The sequence below is a fragment of the Trichomycterus rosablanca genome, unplaced genomic scaffold, assembly GCF_030014385.1.
Source record: "Trichomycterus rosablanca isolate fTriRos1 unplaced genomic scaffold, fTriRos1.hap1 scaffold_224, whole genome shotgun sequence".
Lineage (NCBI taxonomy): Eukaryota > Metazoa > Chordata > Actinopteri > Siluriformes > Trichomycteridae > Trichomycterus > Trichomycterus rosablanca.
This window is the reverse complement of record NW_026947052.1, coordinates 39,451-59,932: the sequence shown is the minus strand read 5'-3', so window position 1 is coordinate 59,932 and position 20,482 is coordinate 39,451. Positions and strand designations below refer to the sequence as shown.

At 42.3% G+C, this 20,482-nt stretch overlaps 12 non-coding genes across 12 annotated transcripts; all 12 read right to left on the bottom strand.

The window, feature by feature from the left end:
- Window positions 1–842: 842 nt before the first annotated feature.
- Window positions 843–1,006, bottom strand: LOC134306764 (U1 spliceosomal RNA). Its single transcript, XR_010009439.1, has one exon. It is a non-coding gene; the product is annotated as a U1 spliceosomal RNA (small nuclear RNA).
- A 1,227-nt stretch (window positions 1,007–2,233) lies between these two features.
- LOC134306779 (U1 spliceosomal RNA) lies at window positions 2,234–2,397 on the bottom strand. Its single transcript, XR_010009454.1, has one exon. It is a non-coding gene; the product is annotated as a U1 spliceosomal RNA (small nuclear RNA).
- A 1,233-nt stretch (window positions 2,398–3,630) lies between these two features.
- Window positions 3,631–3,794, bottom strand: LOC134306745 (U1 spliceosomal RNA). Its single transcript, XR_010009421.1, has one exon. It is a non-coding gene; the product is annotated as a U1 spliceosomal RNA (small nuclear RNA).
- A 1,580-nt stretch (window positions 3,795–5,374) lies between these two features.
- LOC134306762 (U1 spliceosomal RNA) lies at window positions 5,375–5,538 on the bottom strand. Its single transcript, XR_010009437.1, has one exon. It is a non-coding gene; the product is annotated as a U1 spliceosomal RNA (small nuclear RNA).
- Window positions 5,539–8,021: 2,483 nt separating this feature from the next.
- Window positions 8,022–8,185, bottom strand: LOC134306754 (U1 spliceosomal RNA). The gene has a single exon (XR_010009429.1). It is a non-coding gene; the product is annotated as a U1 spliceosomal RNA (small nuclear RNA).
- A 1,224-nt stretch (window positions 8,186–9,409) lies between these two features.
- Window positions 9,410–9,573, bottom strand: LOC134306777 (U1 spliceosomal RNA). The gene has a single exon (XR_010009452.1). It is a non-coding gene; the product is annotated as a U1 spliceosomal RNA (small nuclear RNA).
- A 1,233-nt stretch (window positions 9,574–10,806) lies between these two features.
- On the bottom strand, window positions 10,807–10,970 carry LOC134306758 (U1 spliceosomal RNA). Its single transcript, XR_010009433.1, has one exon. It is a non-coding gene; the product is annotated as a U1 spliceosomal RNA (small nuclear RNA).
- Window positions 10,971–12,196: 1,226 nt separating this feature from the next.
- Window positions 12,197–12,360, bottom strand: LOC134306776 (U1 spliceosomal RNA). The gene has a single exon (XR_010009451.1). It is a non-coding gene; the product is annotated as a U1 spliceosomal RNA (small nuclear RNA).
- Window positions 12,361–13,915: 1,555 nt separating this feature from the next.
- LOC134306783 (U1 spliceosomal RNA) lies at window positions 13,916–14,079 on the bottom strand. The gene has a single exon (XR_010009458.1). It is a non-coding gene; the product is annotated as a U1 spliceosomal RNA (small nuclear RNA).
- Window positions 14,080–16,562: 2,483 nt separating this feature from the next.
- On the bottom strand, window positions 16,563–16,726 carry LOC134306753 (U1 spliceosomal RNA). The gene has a single exon (XR_010009428.1). It is a non-coding gene; the product is annotated as a U1 spliceosomal RNA (small nuclear RNA).
- A 1,224-nt stretch (window positions 16,727–17,950) lies between these two features.
- Window positions 17,951–18,114, bottom strand: LOC134306775 (U1 spliceosomal RNA). The gene has a single exon (XR_010009450.1). It is a non-coding gene; the product is annotated as a U1 spliceosomal RNA (small nuclear RNA).
- A 1,233-nt stretch (window positions 18,115–19,347) lies between these two features.
- LOC134306785 (U1 spliceosomal RNA) lies at window positions 19,348–19,511 on the bottom strand. Its single transcript, XR_010009460.1, has one exon. It is a non-coding gene; the product is annotated as a U1 spliceosomal RNA (small nuclear RNA).
- Between the last annotated feature and the right edge of the window lie 971 nt (window positions 19,512–20,482).

Genomic DNA, 20,482 nt, shown 5'->3' with positions numbered 1-20,482 from the left:
CTTTTTATGTAAACGCTGCCTATCCAAAAACAGCTCTGGACGACCACTTTTTTTCCAAGGCAAAAACGCCACAAATCCGTTCTTGATCCGAGCTGCAAATCGAAATACGACGAATCAGAATGAAAATCATACAGAACAAGAAACAAAATGAATACGGTCTCGCTCAATTTTACAAGCTCTTGCTTTGCCACCACAGAAATCAAGGGAAAGCGCGAACGCGGTCCCTCATTATCAGAAATTAGCGTTCTATTTCACGTTTGTATCAACAAGCTTTTTATGTAAACGCTGCCTATCCAAAAATAGCTCTGAACGACCACTTTTTTCCCCACGAATCCGTCCAATTGATAGGAACTGCACGCAAAAGAACAACGAATCAGAATGAAAATCATACAGAACAAGAAACTAATTGAATACGGTCGGCTAAAATCTACAAGCTCTATCTTTGCCACCACAGAAATCAGGGGAGAGCGCGAACGCAGTCCCCCACTAACTTTATATATAAGTTAAATATCCTACTGTGTTTTTTCATTTTTTATTTTATTAATAATTTTGGCGATGGGTGCCCTTTTTTTGGCTTGAGCACCTGCCCCCAAAAATGTCTGTGCACGTGCCTGGCCCAGTGCTAAAGCTGATTTAAAATACCGGTCTCTTTAACGTTTGTATCAACAAGCTTTCTATGTAAGCTGCCTTTTATGTTATGCTGCCTTTCCAAAAATAGCTCTGGACGACCACTTTTGTCCCAACGCAAAAATGCCACAAATCCGTTCTCCTGATCCGAGCTGCACATCGAACAACGACGGTCGGCTAAAACCTACAAACTCTATTTTTGCCACCACAGAAATCAGGGGAGAGCGCGAACGCAGTCCCCCACTATCAGAAATTATGCAGTCGAGATTCCCACATTTGGGGAATTCGCAGCGGTCAGCACAACCGGAGTGCAATAGCTGAGCCTCGCCCTGGGTGAACCACCTTCTTGATCATGGTCTCGCCCCTGCCAGGTAAGTATGAGGTGTAGAGGCACCGCCGAACAGAGACACCGAATCACACACCGTTCAAACTCACGGTGAGCTCCACTCGTCTACTCATCACACCAGCACAAACCTCACCGAACGCAAACGCCGCTATTCTGCAACATCAAAACGACCACGCCGACATTTGCCTGAAAATAAGAAAAAAAAAAAAAAGAAAAAAAAAACACTTGGTTCAACCAAAACAGAAGAAAAAAATGATCATTTCAAATTGATCTACAAAAAAGAAAAGAAAAAAACACTGTAAAAATCCACCTGACAAGCATGCCCTTTACAGGTTTGGCATAGCTCAATCATGAAACGGTCAAATTAGCCTAAGAAATAGTGCAAACGGCTAATTATGTGCCCAGTGCTAAAGCTGATCTAAAATACCGGTCTCTTTAACGTTTGTATCAACAAGCTTTTTATGTAAACGCTGCCTATCCAAAAATAGCTCTGGACGACCACTTTTTTTCCAAGGCAAAAACGCCACAAATCCGTTCTATCCGAGCTTCAAATCGAAATACGACGAATCAGAACGAAAATCATACAGAACAAGAAAAAAATGAATACGGTCTCGCTCAATTTTACAAGCTCTTGCTTTGCCACCACAGAAATCAAGGGAAAGCGCGAACGCGGTCCCTCATTATCAGAAATTAGCGTTCTATTTCACGTTTGTATCAACAAGCTTTTTATGCAAACGCTGCCTATCCAAAAATAGCTCTGAACTACCACTTTTTGCCCCACGAATCCGTCCAATTGATCGGAACTGCACGCAAAAGAACAACGAATCAGAATGAAAATCATACAGAACAAGAAACTAATTGAATACGGTCGGCTAAAATCTACAAGCTCGAACGCAGTCCCCCACTAACTTTATATATAAGTTAAATATCCTACTGTGTTTTTTCATTTTTTATTTTATTAATAATTTTGGCGATGAGTGCCCTTTTTTTGGCTTGAGCACCTGCCCCCAAAAATGTCTGTGCACGTGCCTGGCCCAGTGCTAAAGCTGATTTAAAATACCGGTCTCTTTAACGTTTGTATCAACAAGCTTTTTATGTAAGCTGCCTTTTATGTTATGCTGCCTTTCCAAAAATAGCTCTGGACGACCACTTTTGTCCCAACGCAAAAATGCCACAAATCCGTTCTCCTGATCCGAGCTGCACATCGAACAACGACGGTCGGCTAAAATCTACAAACTCTATTTTTGCCACCACAGAAATCAGGGGAGAGCGCGAACGCAGTCCCCCACTATCAGAAATGATGCAGTCGAGATTCCCACATTTGGGGAATTCGCAGCGGTCAGCACAACCGGAGTGCAATGGCTGAGCCTCGCCCTGGGTGAACCACCTTCTTGATCATGGTCTCGCTCCTGCCAGGTAAGTATGAGGTGTAGAGGCACCGCCGAACAGAGACACCGAATCACACACCGTTCAAACTCACGGTGAGCTCCACTCGTCTACTCATCACACCAGCACAAAACGCCGCTATTCTGCAACATCAAAACGACCACGCCGACATTTGCCTGAAAATAAGAAAAAAAAACCACTTGGTTCAACCAAAACAGAAGAAAAAAATGATCATTTCAAATTGATCTACAAAAAAGAAAAAAGAAAACACTGTAAAAATCCACCTGACAAGCATGCCCTTTACATGTTTGGCATAGCTCAATCATGAAACGGTCAAATTAGCCTAAGAAATAGTGCAAACGGCTAATTATGTGCCCAGTGCTAAAGCTGATCTAAAATACCGGTCTCTTTAACGTTTGTATCAACAAGCTTTTTATGTAAACGCTGCCTATCCAAAAACAGCTCTGGACGACCACTTTTTTTCCAAGGCAAAAACGCCACAAATCCGTTCTTGATCCGAGCTGCAAATCGAAATACGACGAATCAGAATGAAAATCATACAGAACAAGAAACAAAATGAATACGGTCTCGCTCAATTTTACAAGCTCTTGCTTTGCCACCACAGAAATCAAGGGAAAGCGCGAACGCGGTCCCTCATTATCAGAAATTAGCGTTCTATTTCACGTTTGTATCAACAAGCTTTTTATGTAAACGCTGCCTATCCAAAAATAGCTCTGAACGACCACTTTTTTCCCCACGAATCCGTCCAATTGATAGGAACTGCACGCAAAAGAACAACGAATCAGAATGAAAATCATACAGAACAAGAAACTAATTGAATACGGTCGGCTAAAATCTACAAGCTCTATCTTTGCCACCACAGAAATCAGGGGAGAGCGCGAACGCAGTCCCCCACTAACTTTATATATAAGTTAAATATCCTACTGTGTTTTTTCATTTTTTATTTTATTAATAATTTTGGCGATGGGTGCCCTTTTTTTGGCTTGAGCACCTGCCCCCAAAAATGTCTGTGCACGTGCCTGGCCCAGTGCTAAAGCTGATTTAAAATACCGGTCTCTTTAACGTTTGTATCAACAAGCTTTCTATGTAAGCTGCCTTTTATGTTATGCTGCCTTTCCAAAAATAGCTCTGGACGACCACTTTTGTCCCAACGCAAAAATGCCACAAATCCGTTCTCCTGATCCGAGCTGCACATCGAACAACGACGGTCGGCTAAAACCTACAAACTCTATTTTTGCCACCACAGAAATCAGGGGAGAGCGCGAACGCAGTCCCCCACTATCAGAAATTATGCAGTCGAGATTCCCACATTTGGGGAATTCGCAGCGGTCAGCACAACCGGAGTGCAATGGCTGAGCCTCGCCCTGGGTGAACCACCTTCTTGATCATGGTCTCGCCCCTGCCAGGTAAGTATGAGGTGTAGAGGCACCGCCGAACAGAGACACCGAATCACACACCGTTCAAACTCACGGTGAGCTCCACTCGTCTACTCATCACACCAGCACAAACCTCACCGAACGCAAACGCCGCTATTCTGCAACATCAAAACGACCACGCCGACATTTGCCTGAAAATAAGAAAAAAAAAAGAAAAAAAAACACTTGGTTCAACCAAAACAGAAGAAAAAAATGATCATTTCAAATTGATCTACAAAAAAGAAAAGAAAAAACACTGTAAAAATCCACCTGACAAGCATGCCCTTTACAGGTTTGGCATAGCTCAATCATGAAACGGTCAAATTAGCCTAAGAAATAGTGCAAACGGCTAATTATGTGCCCAGTGCTAAAGCTGATCTAAAATACCGGTCTCTTTAACGTTTGTATCAACAAGCTTTTTATGTAAACGCTGCCTATCCAAAAATAGCTCTGGACGACCACTTTTTTTCCAAGGCAAAAACGCCACAAATCCGTTCTATCCGAGCTTCAAATCGAAATACGACGAATCAGAACGAAAATCATACAGAACAAGAAAAAAATGAATACGGTCTCGCTCAATTTTACAAGCTCTTGCTTTGCCACCACAGAAATCAAGGGAAAGCGCGAACGCGGTCCCTCATTATCAGAAATTAGCGTTCTATTTCACGTTTGTATCAACAAGCTTTTTATGCAAACGCTGCCTATCCAAAAATAGCTCTGAACTACCACTTTTTGCCCCACGAATCCGTCCAATTGATCGGAACTGCACGCAAAAGAACAACGAATCAGAATGAAAATCATACAGAACAAGAAACTAATTGAATACGGTCGGCTAAAATCTACAAGCTCTATCTTTGCCACCACAGAAATCAGGGAAGAGCGCGAACGCAGTCCCCCACTAACTTTATATATAAGTTAAATATCCTACTGTGTTTTTTCATTTTTTATTTTATTAATAATTTTGGCGATGGGTGCCCTTTTTTTGGCTTGAGCACCTGCCCCCAAAAATGTCTGTGCACGTGCCTGGCCCAGTGCTAAAGCTGATTTAAAATACCGGTCTCTTTAACGTTTGTATCAACAAGCTTTTTATGTAAACGCTGCCTTTCCAAAAATAGCTCTGGACGACCACTTTTGTCCCAACGCAAAAATGCCTGATCCGAGCTGCACATCGAACAAAATCTACAAACTCTATTTTTGCCACCACAGAAATCAGGGGAGAGCGCGAACGCAGTCCCCCACTAACTTTATATATAAGTTAAATATCCTACTGTGTTTTTTCATTTTTTATTTTATTAATAATTTTGGCGATGGGTGCCCTTTTTTTGGCTTGAGCACCTGCCCCCAAAAATGTCTGTGCACGTGCCTGGCCCAGTGCTAAAGCTGATTTAAAATACCGGTCTCTTTAACGTTTGTATCAACAAGCTTTTTATGTAAACGCTGCCTTTCCAAAAATAGCTCTGGACGACCACTTTTATACCAACGCAAAAATGCCACAAATCCGTTCTCCTGATCCGAGCTGCACATCGAACAACGACGGTCGGCTAAAATCTGCAAACTCTATTTTTGCCACCACAGAAATCAGGGGAGAGCGCGAACGCAGTCCCCCACTATCAGAAATTATGCAGTCGAGATTCCCACATTTGGGGAATTCGCAGCAGTCAGCACAACCAGAGTGCAATGGCTGAGCCTCGCCCTGGGTGAACCACCTTCTTGATCATGGTCTCGCCCCTGCCAGGTAAGTATGAGGTGTAGAAGCACCGCCGAACAGAGACACCGAATCACACACCGTTCAAACTCACGGTGAGCTCCACTCGTCTACTCATCACACCAGCACAAACCTCACCGAACGCAAACGCCGCTATTCTGCAACATCAAAACGACCACGCCGACATTTGCCTGAAAATAAGAAAAAAAAAAAAAAAAAAAAACACTTGGTTCAACCAAAACAGAAGAAAAAAATGATCATTTCAAATTGATCTACAAAAAAGAAAAGAAAAAACACTGTAAAAATCCACCTGACAAGCATGCCCTTTACAGGTTTGGCATAGCTCAATCATGAAACGGTCAAATTAGCCTAAAAAATAGTGCAAACGGCTAATTATGTGCCCAGTGCTAAAGCTGATCTAAAATACCGGTCTCTTTAACGTTTGTATCAACAAGCTTTTTATGTAAACGCTGCCTATCCAAAAATAGCTCTGGACGACCACTTTTTTTCCAAGGCAAAAACGCCACAAATCCATTCTATCCGAGCTTCAAATCGAAATACGACGAATCAGAACGAAAATCATACAGAACAAGAAAAAAATGAATACGGTCTCGCTCAATTTTACAAGCTCTTGCTTTGCCACCACAGAAATCAAGGGAAAGCGCGAACGCGGTCCCTCATTATCAGAAATTAGCGTTCTATTTCACGTTTGTATCAACAAGCTTTTAATGCAAACGCTGCCTATCCAAAAATAGCTCTGAACTACCACTTTTTGCCCCACGAATCCGTCCAATTGATCGGAACTGCACGCAAAAGAACAACGAATCAGAATGAAAATCATACAGAACAAGAAACTAATTGAATACGGTCGGCTAAAATCTACAAGCTCTATCTTTGCCACCACAGAAATCAGGGAAGAGCGCGAACGCAGTCCCCCACTAACTTTATATATAAGTTAAATATCCTACTGTGTTTTTTCATTTTTTATTTTATTAATAATTTTGGCGATGGGTGCCCTTTTTTTGGCTTGAGCACCTGCCCCCAAAAATGTCTGTGCACGTGCCTGGCCCAGTGCTAAAGCTGATTTAAAATACCGGTCTCTTTAACGTTTGTATCAACAAGCTTTTTATGTAAACGCTGCCTTTCCAAAAATAGCTCTGGACGACCACTTTTGTCCCAACGCAAAAATGCCTGATCCGAGCTGCACATCGAACAAAATCTACAAACTCTATTTTTGCCACCACAGAAATCAGGGGAGAGCGCGAACGCAGTCCCCCACTAACTTTATATATAAGTTAAATATCCTACTGTGTTTTTTCATTTTTTATTTTATTAATAATTTTGGCGATGGGTGCCCTTTTTTTGGCTTGAGCACCTGCCCCCAAAAATGTCTGTGCACGTGCCTGGCCCAGTGCTAAAGCTGATTTAAAATACCGGTCTCTTTAACGTTTGTATCAACAAGCTTTTTATGTAAGCTGCCTTTTATGTTATGCTGCCTTTCCAAAAATAGCTCTGGACGACCACTTTTGTCCCAACGCAAAAATGCCACAAATCCGTTCTCCTGATCCGAGCTGCACATCGAACAACGACGGTCGGCTAAAACCTACAAACTCTATTTTTGCCACCACAGAAATCAGGGGAGAGCGCGAACGCGGTCCCTCATTATCAGAAATTAGCGTTCTATTTCACGTTTGTATCAACAAGCTTTTTATGTAAACGCTGCCTATCCAAAAATAGCTCTGAACGACCACTTTTTTCCCCACGAATGCGTCCAATTGATCGGAACTGCACGCAAAAGAACAACGAATCAGAATGAAAATCATACAGAACAAGAAACTAATTGAATACGGTCGGCTAAAATCTACAAGCTCTATCTTTGCCACCACAGAAATCAGGGGAGAGCGCGAACGCAGTCCCCCACTAACTTTATATATAAGTTAAATATCCTACTGTGTTTTTTCAATTTTTATTTCATTAATAATTTTGGCGATGGGTGCTCTTTATTTGGCTTGAGCACCTGCCCCCAAAAATGTCTGTGCACGTGCCTGGCCCAGTGCTAAAGCTGATTTAAAATACCGGTCTCTTTAGTCAAGAAACTAATTGAATACGGTCGGCTAAAATCTACAAGCTCTATCTTTGCCACCACAGAAATAAGGGGAGAGCGCGAACGCAGTCCCCCACTAACTTTATATATAAGTTAAATATCCTACTGTGTTTTTTCATTTTTTATTTTATTAATAATTTTGGCGATGGGTGCCCTTTTTTTGGCTTGAGCACCTGCCCCCAAAAATGTCTGTGCACGTGCCTGGCCCAGTGCTAAAGCTGATTTAAAATACCGGTCTCTTTAACGTTTGTATCAACAAGCTTTTTATGTAAACGCTGCCTTTCCAAAAATAGCTCTGGACGACCACTTTTGTCCCAACGCAAAAATGCCACAAATCCGTTCTCCTGATCCGAGCAGCACATCGAACAACGACGGTCGGCTAAAATCTGCAAACTCTATTTTTGCCACCACAGAAATCAGGGGAGAGCGCGAACGCAGTCCCCCACAATCAGAAATTATGCAGTCGAGATTCCCACATTTGGGGAATTCGCAGCGGTCAGCACAACCGGAGTGCAATGGCTGAGCCTCGCCCTGGGTGAACCACCTTCTTGATCATGGTCTCGCCCCTGCCAGGTAAGTATGAGGTGTAGAGGCACCGCCGAACAGAGACACCGAATCACACACCGTTCAAACTCACGGTGAGCTCCACTCGTCTACTCATCACACCAGCACAAACCTCACCGAACGCAAACGCCGCTATTCTGCAACATCAAAACGACCACGCCGACATTTGCCTGAAAATAAGAAAAAAAAAAAAAAAAAAAAAACACTTGGTTCAACCAAAACAGAAGAAAAAAATGATCATTTCAAATTGATCTACAAAAAAGAAAAGAAAAAAACACTGTAAAAATCCACCTGACAAGCATGCCCTTTACAGGTTTGGCATAGCTCAATCATGAAACGGTCAAATTAGCCTAAGAAATAGTGCAAACGGCTAATTATGTGCCCAGTGCTAAAGCTGATCTAAAATACCGGTCTCTTTAACGTTTGTATCAACAAGCTTTTTATGTAAACGCTGCCTATCCAAAAATAGCTCTGGACGACCACTTTTTTTCCAAGGCAAAAACGCCACAAATCCGTTCTATCCGAGCTTCAAATCGAAATACGACGAATCAGAACGAAAATCATACAGAACAAGAAAAAAATGAATACGGTCTCGCTCAATTTTACAAGCTCTTGCTTTGCCACCACAGAAATCAAGGGAAAGCGCGAACGCGGTCCCTCATTATCAGAAATTAGCGTTCTATTTCACGTTTGTATCAACAAGCTTTTTATGCAAACGCTGCCTATCCAAAAATAGCTCTGAACTACCACTTTTTGCCCCACGAATCCGTCCAATTGATCGGAACTGCACGCAAAAGAACAACGAATCAGAATGAAAATCATACAGAACAAGAAACTAATTGAATACGGTCGGCTAAAATCTACAAGCTCGAACGCAGTCCCCCACTAACTTTATATATAAGTTAAATATCCTACTGTGTTTTTTCATTTTTTATTTTATTAATAATTTTGGCGATGAGTGCCCTTTTTTTGGCTTGAGCACCTGCCCCCAAAAATGTCTGTGCACGTGCCTGGCCCAGTGCTAAAGCTGATTTAAAATACCGGTCTCTTTAACGTTTGTATCAACAAGCTTTTTATGTAAGCTGCCTTTTATGTTATGCTGCCTTTCCAAAAATAGCTCTGGACGACCACTTTTGTCCCAACGCAAAAATGCCACAAATCCGTTCTCCTGATCCGAGCTGCACATCGAACAACGACGGTCGGCTAAAATCTACAAACTCTATTTTTGCCACCACAGAAATCAGGGGAGAGCGCGAACGCAGTCCCCCACTATCAGAAATGATGCAGTCGAGATTCCCACATTTGGGGAATTCGCAGCGGTCAGCACAACCGGAGTGCAATGGCTGAGCCTCGCCCTGGGTGAACCACCTTCTTGATCATGGTCTCGCTCCTGCCAGGTAAGTATGAGGTGTAGAGGCACCGCCGAACAGAGACACCGAATCACACACCGTTCAAACTCACGGTGAGCTCCACTCGTCTACTCATCACACCAGCACAAAACGCCGCTATTCTGCAACATCAAAACGACCACGCCGACATTTGCCTGAAAATAAGAAAAAAAAACCACTTGGTTCAACCAAAACAGAAGAAAAAAATGATCATTTCAAATTGATCTACAAAAAAGAAAAAAGAAAACACTGTAAAAATCCACCTGACAAGCATGCCCTTTACATGTTTGGCATAGCTCAATCATGAAACGGTCAAATTAGCCTAAGAAATAGTGCAAACGGCTAATTATGTGCCCAGTGCTAAAGCTGATCTAAAATACCGGTCTCTTTAACGTTTGTATCAACAAGCTTTTTATGTAAACGCTGCCTATCCAAAAACAGCTCTGGACGACCACTTTTTTTCCAAGGCAAAAGCGCCACAAATCCGTTCTTGATCCGAGCTGCAAATCGAAATACGACGAATCAGAATGAAAATCATACAGAACAAGAAACAAAATGAATACGGTCTCGCTCAATTTTACAAGCTCTTGCTTTGCCACCACAGAAATCAAGGGAAAGCGCGAACGCGGTCCCTCATTATCAGAAATTAGCGTTCTATTTCACGTTTGTATCAACAAGCTTTTTATGTAAACGCTGCCTATCCAAAAATAGCTCTGAACGACCACTTTTTTCCCCACGAATCCGTCCAATTGATAGGAACTGCACGCAAAAGAACAACGAATCAGAATGAAAATCATACAGAACAAGAAACTAATTGAATACGGTCGGCTAAAATCTACAAGCTCTATCTTTGCCACCACAGAAATCAGGGGAGAGCGCGAACGCAGTCCCCCACTAACTTTATATATAAGTTAAATATCCTACTGTGTTTTTTCATTTTTTATTTTATTAATAATTTTGGCGATGGGTGCCCTTTTTTTGGCTTGAGCACCTGCCCCCAAAAATGTCTGTGCACGTGCCTGGCCCAGTGCTAAAGCTGATTTAAAATACCGGTCTCTTTAACGTTTGTATCAACAAGCTTTCTATGTAAGCTGCCTTTTATGTTATGCTGCCTTTCCAAAAATAGCTCTGGACGACCACTTTTGTCCCAACGCAAAAATGCCACAAATCCGTTCTCCTGATCCGAGCTGCACATCGAACAACGACGGTCGGCTAAAACCTACAAACTCTATTTTTGCCACCACAGAAATCAGGGGAGAGCGTGAACGCAGTCCCCCACTATCAGAAATTATGCAGTCGAGATTCCCACATTTGGGGAATTCGCAGCGGTCAGCACAACCGGAGTGCAATGGCTGAGCCTCGCCCTGGGTGAACCACCTTCTTGATCATGGTCTCGCCCCTGCCAGGTAAGTATGAGGTGTAGAGGCACCGCCGAACAGAGACACCGAATCACACACCGTTCAAACTCACGGTGAGCTCCACTCGTCTACTCATCACACCAGCACAAACCTCACCGAACGCAAACGCCGCTATTCTGCAACATCAAAACGACCACGCCGACATTTGCCTGAAAATAAGAAAAAAAAAAAAAAGAAAAAAAACACTTGGTTCAACCAAAACAGAAGAAAAAAAATGATCATTTCAAATTGATCTACAAAAAAGAAAAGAAAAAAACACTGTAAAAATCCACCTGACAAGCATGCCCTTTACAGGTTTGGCATAGCTCAATCATGAAACGGTCAAATTAGCCTAAGAAATAGTGCAAACGGCTAATTATGTGCCCAGTGCTAAAGCTGATCTAAAATACCGGTCTCTTTAACGTTTGTATCAACAAGCTTTTTATGTAAACGCTGCCTATCCAAAAATAGCTCTGGACGACCACTTTTTTTCCAAGGCAAAAACGCCACAAATCCGTTCTATCCGAGCTTCAAATCGAAATACGACGAATCAGAACGAAAATCATACAGAACAAGAAAAAAATGAATACGGTCTCGCTCAATTTTACAAGCTCTTGCTTTGCCACCACAGAAATCAAGGGAAAGCGCGAACGCGGTCCCTCATTATCAGAAATTAGCGTTCTATTTCACGTTTGTATCAACAAGCTTTTTATGCAAACGCTGCCTATCCAAAAATAGCTCTGAACTACCACTTTTTGCCCCACGAATCCGTCCAATTGATCGGAACTGCACGCAAAAGAACAACGAATCAGAATGAAAATCATACAGAACAAGAAACTAATTGAATACGGTCGGCTAAAATCTACAAGCTCGAACGCAGTCCCCCACTAACTTTATATATAAGTTAAATATCCTACTGTGTTTTTTCATTTTTTATTTTATTAATAATTTTGGCGATGAGTGCCCTTTTTTTGGCTTGAGCACCTGCCCCCAAAAATGTCTGTGCACGTGCCTGGCCCAGTGCTAAAGCTGATTTAAAATACCGGTCTCTTTAACGTTTGTATCAACAAGCTTTTTATGTAAGCTGCCTTTTATGTTATGCTGCCTTTCCAAAAATAGCTCTGGACGACCACTTTTGTCCCAACGCAAAAATGCCACAAATCCGTTCTCCTGATCCGAGCTGCACATCGAACAACGACGGTCGGCTAAAATCTACAAACTCTATTTTTGCCACCACAGAAATCAGGGGAGAGCGCGAACGCAGTCCCCCACTATCAGAAATGATGCAGTCGAGATTCCCACATTTGGGGAATTCGCAGCGGTCAGCACAACCGGAGTGCAATGGCTGAGCCTCGCCCTGGGTGAACCACCTTCTTGATCATGGTCTCGCTCCTGCCAGGTAAGTATGAGGTGTAGAGGCACCGCCGAACAGAGACACCGAATCACACACCGTTCAAACTCACGGTGAGCTCCACTCGTCTACTCATCACACCAGCACAAAACGCCGCTATTCTGCAACATCAAAACGACCACGCCGACATTTGCCTGAAAATAAGAAAAAAAAACCACTTGGTTCAACCAAAACAGAAGAAAAAAATGATCATTTCAAATTGATCTACAAAAAAGAAAAAAGAAAACACTGTAAAAATCCACCTGACAAGCATGCCCTTTACATGTTTGGCATAGCTCAATCATGAAACGGTCAAATTAGCCTAAGAAATAGTGCAAACGGCTAATTATGTGCCCAGTGCTAAAGCTGATCTAAAATACCGGTCTCTTTAACGTTTGTATCAACAAGCTTTTTATGTAAACGCTGCCTATCCAAAAATAGCTCTGGACGACCACTTTTTTTCCAAGGCAAAAACGCCACAAATCCGTTCTATCCGAGCTTCAAATCGAAATACGACGAATCAGAACGAAAATCATACAGAACAAGAAAAAAATGAATACGGTCTCGCTCAATTTTACAAGCTCTTGCTTTGCCACCACAGAAATCAAGGGAAAGCGCGAACGCGGTCCCTCATTATCAGAAATTAGCGTTCTATTTCACGTTTGTATCAACAAGCTTTTTATGCAAACGCTGCCTATCCAAAAATAGCTCTGAACTACCACTTTTTGCCCCACGAATCCGTCCAATTGATCGGAACTGCACGCAAAAGAACAACGAATCAGAATGAAAATCATACAGAACAAGAAACTAATTGAATACGGTCGGCTAAAATCTACAAGCTCTATCTTTGCCACCACAGAAATCAGGGAAGAGCGCGAACGCAGTCCCCCACTAACTTTATATATAAGTTAAATATCCTACTGTGTTTTTTCATTTTTTATTTTATTAATAATTTTGGCGATGGGTGCCCTTTTTTTGGCTTGAGCACCTGCCCCCAAAAATGTCTGTGCACGTGCCTGGCCCAGTGCTAAAGCTGATTTAAAATACCGGTCTCTTTAACGTTTGTATCAACAAGCTTTTTATGTAAACGCTGCCTTTCCAAAAATAGCTCTGGACGACCACTTTTGTCCCAACGCAAAAATGCCTGATCCGAGCTGCACATCGAACAAAATCTACAAACTCTATTTTTGCCACCACAGAAATCAGGGGAGAGCGCGAACGCAGTCCCCCACTAACTTTATATATAAGTTAAATATCCTACTGTGTTTTTTCATTTTTTATTTTATTAATAATTTTGGCGATGGGTGCCCTTTTTTTGGCTTGAGCACCTGCCCCCAAAAATGTCTGTGCACGTGCCTGGCCCAGTGCTAAAGCTGATTTAAAATACCGGTCTCTTTAACGTTTGTATCAACAAGCTTTTTATGTAAACGCTGCCTTTCCAAAAATAGCTCTGGACGACCACTTTTATACCAACGCAAAAATGCCACAAATCCGTTCTCCTGATCCGAGCTGCACATCGAACAACGACGGTCGGCTAAAATCTGCAAACTCTATTTTTGCCACCACAGAAATCAGGGGAGAGCCCGAACGCAGTCCCCCACTATCAGAAATTATGCAGTCGAGATTCCCACATTTGGGGAATTCGCAGCAGTCAGCACAACCAGAGTGCAATGGCTGAGCCTCGCCCTGGGTGAACCACCTTCTTGATCATGGTCTCGCCCCTGCCAGGTAAGTATGAGGTGTAGAAGCACCGCCGAACAGAGACACCGAATCACACACCGTTCAAACTCACGGTGAGCTCCACTCGTCTACTCATCACACCAGCACAAACCTCACCGAACGCAAACGCCGCTATTCTGCAACATCAAAACGACCACGCCGACATTTGCCTGAAAATAAGAAAAAAAAAAAAAAAAAAAAACACTTGGTTCAACCAAAACAGAAGAAAAAAATGATCATTTCAAATTGATCTACAAAAAAGAAAAGAAAAAACACTGTAAAAATCCACCTGACAAGCATGCCCTTTACAGGTTTGGCATAGCTCAATCATGAAACGGTCAAATTAGCCTAAAAAATAGTGCAAACGGCTAATTATGTGCCCAGTGCTAAAGCTGATCTAAAATACCGGTCTCTTTAACGTTTGTATCAACAAGCTTTTTATGTAAACGCTGCCTATCCAAAAATAGCTCTGGACGACCACTTTTTTTCCAAGGCAAAAACGCCACAAATCCGTTCTATCCGAGCTTCAAATCGAAATACGACGAATCAGAACGAAAATCATACAGAACAAGAAAAAAATGAATACGGTCTCGCTCAATTTTACAAGCTCTTGCTTTGCCACCACAGAAATCAAGGGAAAGCGCGAACGCGGTCCCTCATTATCAGAAATTAGCGTTCTATTTCACGTTTGTATCAACAAGCTTTTAATGCAAACGCTGCCTATCCAAAAATAGCTCTGAACTACCACTTTTTGCCCCACGAATCCGTCCAATTGATCGGAACTGCACGCAAAAGAACAACGAATCAGAATGAAAATCATACAGAACAAGAAACTAATTGAATACGGTCGGCTAAAATCTACAAGCTCTATCTTTGCCACCACAGAAATCAGGGAAGAGCGCGAACGCAGTCCCCCACTAACTTTATATATAAGTTAAATATCCTACTGTGTTTTTTCATTTTTTATTTTATTAATAATTTTGGCGATGGGTGCCCTTTTTTTGGCTTGAGCACCTGCCCCCAAAAATGTCTGTGCACGTGCCTGGCCCAGTGCTAAAGCTGATTTAAAATACCGGTCTCTTTAACGTTTGTATCAACAAGCTTTTTATGTAAACGCTGCCTTTCCAAAAATAGCTCTGGACGACCACTTTTGTCCCAACGCAAAAATGCCTGATCCGAGCTGCACATCGAACAAAATCTACAAACTCTATTTTTGCCACCACAGAAATCAGGGGAGAGCGCGAACGCAGTCCCCCACTAACTTTATATATAAGTTAAATATCCTACTGTGTTTTTTCATTTTTTATTTTATTAATAATTTTGGCGATGGGTGCCCTTTTTTTGGCTTGAGCACCTGCCCCCAAAAATGTCTGTGCACGTGCCTGGCCCAGTGCTAAAGCTGATTTAAAATACCGGTCTCTTTAACGTTTGTATCAACAAGCTTTTTATGTAAGCTGCCTTTTATGTTATGCTGCCTTTCCAAAAATAGCTCTGGACGACCACTTTTGTCCCAACGCAAAAATGCCACAAATCCGTTCTCCTGATCCGAGCTGCACATCGAACAACGACGGTCGGCTAAAACCTACAAACTCTATTTTTGCCACCACAGAAATCAGGGGAGAGCGCGAACGCGGTCCCTCATTATCAGAAATTAGCGTTCTATTTCACGTTTGTATCAACAAGCTTTTTATGTAAACGCTGCCTATCCAAAAATAGCTCTGAACGACCACTTTTTTCCCCACGAATGCGTCCAATTGATCGGAACTGCACGCAAAAGAACAACGAATCAGAATGAAAATCATACAGAACAAGAAACTAATTGAATACGGTCGGCTAAAATCTACAAGCTCTATCTTTGCCACCACAGAAATCAGGGGAGAGCGCGAACGCAGTCCCCCACTAACTTTATATATAAGTTAAATATCCTACTGTGTTTTTTCAATTTTTATTTCATTAATAATTTTGGCGATGGGTGCTCTTTATTTGGCTTGAGCACCTGCCCCCAAAAATGTCTGTGCACGTGCCTGGCCCAGTGCTAAAGCTGATTTAAAATACCGGTCTCTTTAGTCAAGAAACTAATTGAATACGGTCGGCTAAAATCTACAAGCTCTATCTTTGCCACCACAGAAATAAGGGGAGAGCGCGAACGCAGTCCCCCACTAACTTTATATATAAGTTAAATATCCTACTGTGTTTTTTCATTTTTTATTTTATTAATAATTTTGGCGATGGGTGCCCTTTTTTTGGCTTGAGCACCTGCCCCCAAAAATGTCTGTGCACGTGCCTGGCCCAGTGCTAAAGCTGATTTAAAATACCGGTCTCTTTAACGTTTGTATCAACAAGCTTTTTATGTAAACGCTGCCTTTCCAAAAATAGCTCTGGACGACCACTTTTGTCCCAACGCAAAAATGCCACAAATCCGTTCTCCTGATCCGAGCAGCACATCGAACAACGACGGTCGGCTAAAATCTGCAAACTCTATTTTTGCCACCACAGAAATCAGGGGAGAGCGCGAACGCAGTCCCCCACAATCAGAAATTATGCAGTCGAGATTCCCACATTTGGGGAATTCGCAGCGGTCAGCACAACCGGAGTGCAATGGCTGAGCCTCGCCCTGGGTGAACCACCTTCTTGATCATGGTCTCGCCCCTGCCAGGTAAGTATGAGGTGTAGAGGCACCGCCGAACAGAGACACCGAATCACACACCGTTCAAACTCACGGTGAGCTCCACTCGTCTACTCATCACACCAGCACAAACCTCACCGAACGCAAACGCCGCTATTCTGCAACATCAAAACGACCACGCCGACATTTGCCTGAAAATAAGAAAAAAAAAACAAAAAAAAAAACACTTGGTTCAACCAAAACAGAAGAAAAAAATGATCATTTCAAATTGATCTACAAAAAAGAAAAGAAAAAAACACTGTAAAAATCCACCTGACAAGCATGCCCTTTACAGGTTTGGCATAGCTCAATCATGAAACGGTCAAATTAGCCTAAGAAATAGTGCAAACGGCTAATTATGTGCCCAGTGCTAAAGCTGATCTAAAATACCGGTCTCTTTAACGTTTGTATCAACAAGCTTTTTATGTAAACGCTGCCTATCCAAAAATAGCTCTGGACGACCACTTTTTTTCCAAGGCAAAAACGCCACAAATCCGTTCTATCCGAGCTTCAAATCGAAATACGACGAATCAGAACGAAAATCATACAGAACAAGAAAAAAATGAATACGGTCTCGCTCAATTTTACAAGCTCTTGCTTTGCCACCACAGAAATCAAGGGAAAGCGCGAACGCGGTCCCTCATTATCAGAAATTAGCGTTCTATTTCACGTTTGTATCAACAAGCTTTTTATGCAAACGCTGCCTATCCAAAAATAGCTCTGAACTACCACTTTTTGCCCCACGAATCCGTCCAATTGATCGGAACTGCACGCAAAAGAACAACGAATCAGAATGAAAATCATACAGAACAAGAAACTAATTGAATACGGTCGGCTAAAATCTACAAGCTCGAACGCAGTCCCCCACTAACTTTATATATAAGTTAAATATCCTACTGTGTTTTTTCATTTTTTATTTTATTAATAATTTTGGCGATGAGTGCCCTTTTTTTGGCTTGAGCACCTGCCCCCAAAAATGTCTGTGCACGTGCCTGGCCCAGTGCTAAAGCTGATTTAAAATACCGGTCTCTTTAACGTTTGTATCAACAAGCTTTTTATGTAAGCTGCCTTTTATGTTATGCTGCCTTTCCAAAAATAGCTCTGGACGACCACTTTTGTCCCAACGCAAAAATGCCACAAATCCGTTCTCCTGATCCGAGCTGCACATCGAACAACGACGGTCGGCTAAAATCTACAAACTCTATTTTTGCCACCACAGAAATCAGGGGAGAGCGCGAACGCAGTCCCCCACTATCAGAAATGATGCAGTCGAGATTCCCACATTTGGGGAATTCGCAGCGGTCAGCACAACCGGAGTGCAATGGCTGAGCCTCGCCCTGGGTGAACCACCTTCTTGATCATGGTCTCGCTCCTGCCAGGTAAGTATGAGGTGTAGAGGCACCGCCGAACAGAGACACCGAATCACACACCGTTCAAACTCACGGTGAGCTCCACTCGTCTACTCATCACACCAGCACAAAACGCCGCTATTCTGCAACATCAAAACGACCACGCCGACATTTGCCTGAAAATAAGAAAAAAAAACCACTTGGTTCAACCAAAACAGAAGAAAAAAATGATCATTTCAAATTGATCTACAAAAAAGAAAAAAGAAAACACTGTAAAAATCCACCTGACAAGCATGCCCTTTACATGTTTGGCATAGCTCAATCATGAAACGGTCAAATTAGCCTAAGAAATAGTGCAAACGGCTAATTATGTGCCCAGTGCTAAAGCTGATCTAAAATACCGGTCTCTTTAAGGTTTGTATCAACAAGCTTTTTATGTAAACGCTGCCTATCCAAAAACAGCTCTGGACGACCACTTTTTTTCCAAGGCAAAAACGCCACAAATCCGTTCTTGATCCGAGCTGCAAATCGAAATACGACGAATCAGAATGAAAATCATACAGAACAAGAAACAAAATGAATACGGTCTCGCTCAATTTTACAAGCTCTTGCTTTGCCACCACAGAAATCAAGGGAAAGCGCGAACGCGGTCCCTCATTATCAGAAATTAGCGTTCTATTTCACGTTTGTATCAACAAGCTTTTTATGTAAACGCTGCCTATCCAAAAATAGCTCTGAACGACCACTTTTTTCCCCACGAATCCGTCCAATTGATAGGAACTGCACGCAAAAGAACAACGAATCAGAATGAAAATCATACAGAACAAGAAACTAATTGAATACGGTCGGCTAAAATCTACAAGCTCTATCTTTGCCACCACAGAAATCAGGGGAGAGCGCGAACGCAGTCCCCCACTAACTTTATATATAAGTTAAATATCCTACTGTGTTTTTTCATTTTTTATTTTATTAATAATTTTGGCGATGGGTGCCCTTTTTTTGGCTTGAGCACCTGCCCCCAAAAATGTCTGTGCACGTGCCTGGCCCAGTGCTAAAGCTGATTTAAAATACCGGTCTCTTTAACGTTTGTATCAACAAGCTTTCTATGTAAGCTGCCTTTTATGTTATGCTGCCTTTCCAAAAATAGCTCTGGACGACCACTTTTGTCCCAACGCAAAAATGCCACAAATCCGTTCTCCTGATCCGAGCTGCACATCGAACAACGACGGTCGGCTAAAACCTACAAACTCTATTTTTGCCACCACAGAAATCAGGGGAGAGCGCGAACGCAGTCCCCCACTATCAGAAATTATGCAGTCGAGATTCCCACATTTGGGGAATTCGCAGCGGTCAGCACAACCGGAGTGCAATGGCTGAGCCTCGCCCTGGGTGAACCACCTTCTTGATCATGGTCTCGCCCCTGCCAGGTAAGTATGAGGTGTAGAGGCACCGCCGAACAGAGACACCGAATCACACACCGTTCAAACTCACGGTGAGCTCCACTCGTCTACTCATCACACCAGCACAAACCTCACCGAACGCAAACGCCGCTATTCTGCAACATCAAAACGACCACGCCGACATTTGCCTGAAAATAAGAAAAAAAAACGAAAAAAAAACACTTGGTTCAACCAAAACAGAAGAAAAAAATGATCATTTCAAATTGATCTACAAAAAAGAAAAGAAAAAACACTGTAAAAATCCACCTGACAAGCATGCCCTTTACAGGTTTGGCATAGCTCAATCATGAAACGGTCAAATTAGCCTAAGAAATAGTGCAAACGGCTAATTATGTGCCCAGTGCTAAAGCTGATCTAAAATACCGGTCTCTTTAACGTTTGTATCAACAAGCTTTTTATGTAAACGCTGCCTATCCAAAAATAGCTCTGGACGACCACTTTTTTTCCAAGGCAAAAACGCCACAAATCCGTTCTATCCGAGCTTCAAATCGAAATACGACGAATCAGAACGAAAATCATACAGAACAAGAAAAAAATGAATACGGTCTCGCTCAATTTTACAAGCTCTTGCTTTGCCACCACAGAAATCAAGGGAAAGCGCGAACGCGGTCCCTCATTATCAGAAATTAGCGTTCTATTTCACGTTTGTATCAACAAGCTTTTTATGCAAACGCTGCCTATCCAAAAATAGCTCTGAACTACCACTTTTTGCCCCACGAATCCGTCCAATTGATCGGAACTGCACGCAAAAGAACAACGAATCAGAATGAAAATCATACAGAACAAGAAACTAATTGAATACGGTCGGCTAAAATCTACAAGCTCTATCTTTGCCACCACAGAAATCAGGGAAGAGCGCGAACGCAGTCCCCCACTAACTTTATATATAAGTTAAATATCCTACTGTGTTTTTTCATTTTTTATTTTATTAATAATTTTGGCGATG